The following is a 2696-nucleotide window of genomic DNA, read 5'->3' on the forward strand; positions in this document are numbered from 1 at the left end:
GGACCCTGCACACAGGTTTCCTTTAGTGGATCCAGATAAACTCCCTGAAAAGCTCTCTGTTCCAGCCCTCCACTCTCAGATCCACATGAATTTCACCAACTGCTTGTCACAGTCTGACCAGCAAATCTTTCCCAAACACACCCAGCTTGCTTGCAGCCAGCTTGTCCGAGGATGGAAGCTGTCCCAACAGCTGTATTGTCTGCAGATCTCTTTTCTCCTAAAGTAGATGATAAATTGGCTCTTCAGGGACACAGAAAGCATCATTGGAATCCCACTGAAGCATATGTGGATGACGGCGGCTCTTCAGTGTAAACCCACTACATGAAACTGTTACCTGTAGCCATTTCACTGCCTGAGGTTTATCCTGCAGGTTTTAATTCATCAGAAGACCAGCCCCATGTCCCATGCTTAACAATTGTTGACATATTCTGCTGACAACTGTTGAAATATTGCATAAGTCAAGCAATATTTAAGTCTTTAAGTCTTTTTTTTTTCCCGTGTGAGTGTATGTGTTCGTTTTAGGGAATACTATGGCTGCCCAGGAATAGCCTCACTTCCTTACCACATATTGGATTAGTTTGTGTATTTTTCACTACATGTTCCCCTTCCCTGCTCATCTTCAGAAAAGTGGCCAGAACCAGCCTTTTCTTAACCAGCAGACAAGCCAGGCTCATTATCACTACTCAGTTTTGCAGGAACAGAACTCAACCCAGCTCCTTTCCAATTTTCCGAAGGCAAGTTCTTTGACCCAGCTGACTTGAATTAGGTCAAAAAAAGCTGCAGTTACCCAGTGTTTGGAGCTGGAACAGCACCAAGATGGTTCTCTGCTGCTTCAGGATGGGGCTGCAGTCATGAGATTGAAATATGAAATACCTGCTGGCCCTTCCCATCCACCCCTTCTAGCCTGCAGAGAAACCAGGGGTTGCAACTTGCAACTGCGAGGCCCCTACAGCCATATCCCTGCATCATGTCCTGTGGTGGCCATGACCCTGCAGCTGCAGGAAGATGTTTCCACCCGCATGGGACACCCTGACATTCCTCCCGACCAGGCTGCGAAGCCAGGACCCACAGCAGGTGCATGCACTGCTTCCAGCAAAAAAACAGTGTGGCAAAGGCATCTATCCTGCATATAACCAGAAACACCGTTTCAAGCCGGAGCACTGCTAGGCCTTTTGTGCACAGGCAGGCACACCATCCAAACAGCAGCATTTTAAGTACATTGCAGATTGCTGCGTTATCAGCCTGCAGCGCAAATCCGCTCCGGGGCAGCTCTGACACTGGAGGCACATCTGGCGCAGTACGTCAAATGATAACGGAGCTCTTCTCTGTGCCACGGCCTCACCCCACCCTCTGACCCACTGCACCAGACGTGCCAGATTTTTCAGTGCAAATCCAAGATACGGGCCTGCAGCCAGGGGACAAGGGTGGCTACAAGGATGGCTGTGGCGAACTGCAGGAGCAGGGATGCTTCTTAAGGACCAGCAGCGATGGCAAACACACTGACATCAAAGCGCGTCCCAGCCTCTTGCCCAGACCTCGCTGTCTGGGGTTTCTGGCAGTGATGCTCTCACACTGCCTCATCTCCTGCTTCCCGGGGAGTTTCACTTTCATTTTCACTTCCAGGTACCACTTCCCAGCATCTGGAAGCCCTGCTGTGCCTCACCTCCTAGCCGAGGCTGCAGGAGGGACATGCTGCAGCCCTTCTCTGCCCGGACCAGGAGACAAGCGCGTTGATTCCCATGTGCGGCAGACAGCCCACAGCATCACCCACCGCCACTGCCCTAGTTTAGCGTGTTCCTGGGGACTAGCCCCACAACGCCCCTGGAAAGCAGCTGGCACTGGATGGGCACTGCTGATCTCCCTCCAAGACGGCTTAGGGATGTCACCTACCTGGGTGTCCTGAGCACTCGGGCTGACGTCCTCGTCCCTCCACCACGGCTGCTAGCAGAGCAGCCCGCACCAAGGTCTCAGAGCCCTCCGGGTGTCGGCCTGGTTGCTTGGCTGGAGAATCTGGGATGCCAAAAATAAAGCCGATGTGTGCGTGTCAGTCCGGGGGTGGGATGTCCGAGACCTGGGCCCAGATGCCTTAGAGCGGGGGTCTCCAACCTGCCCGCCTTGCTGCTATGACCTCCGACCTCCTACAGCCACAGGGATGGCTACCCGCAAGAAAAGGCGGTCTCCGAGCTACACTCGTACATCCCCGCACCCCCAGAGGCCCAGCCTGCATTCACCGCGGCGGGGATGCCCTGACTCCCCCAACAGCTCCGGGGACCCCCCTTCGGAAACCTCTCCGCTTCCGCCGGTGCCGCAGCACCTCCGCCGCGAGGGCAGCGGGCCCGTGAGGCGGTGGCTCCGCCCGCCGCTCCGGGGTAGGCGGGGCGGGAGAGCGGGTAACGGGGAGGCGGGCGGCGGCGGCAACCCAAAGAAAGTAGAGGCGAGGCGCGGGGGAGGTCGCGGATGACGGACGGGCGGCGGCGACCACTCAGCGCCGCGGATGGGCGCGGCGGGGGCGGGCCGGCGGGCAGCCAATGGGGAGCGCGCGCTGTCAGGAGCGAGCGCCTCAAATAATCGGGCTCAGCTGATTGTCCCCGGCGGAGAGTTGTTTGGCGGCGGGCGGGCGCGCGGCGAGCCGGGAGGGCGGGCGGGAGCGGAGGAGGAGGAGGAGGGGGGGGGCGCGGGGGCGCGCTCCCCTTTGT

General features: G+C 57.5%; 1 protein-coding gene across 2 annotated transcripts in view; it reads right to left on the minus strand.

Moving 5' to 3' along the window:
* The window catches only part of TXNDC16 (thioredoxin domain containing 16), a 41814-nt gene extending 39423 nt beyond the window's left edge, over positions 1 to 2391 (minus strand). The window contains exons 1-2 of one of the 2 annotated variants that reach the window (XM_065686320.1): positions 2232 to 2390; positions 1891 to 2010 (exon numbers count right to left, since the gene is read on the minus strand). The gene's annotated coding sequence lies outside the window, so the exon portion shown is untranslated. Of the gene's footprint in view, positions 1 to 1890 lie in introns of both variants that reach the window. The other variant, XM_065686321.1, reaches the window with a different exon arrangement.
* Between the last annotated feature and the right edge of the window lie 305 nt (positions 2392 to 2696).

Source organism: Lathamus discolor, chromosome 6, assembly GCF_037157495.1.
Source record: "Lathamus discolor isolate bLatDis1 chromosome 6, bLatDis1.hap1, whole genome shotgun sequence".
In the NCBI taxonomy this organism is placed as follows: Eukaryota; Metazoa; Chordata; class Aves; order Psittaciformes; family Psittacidae; genus Lathamus; species Lathamus discolor.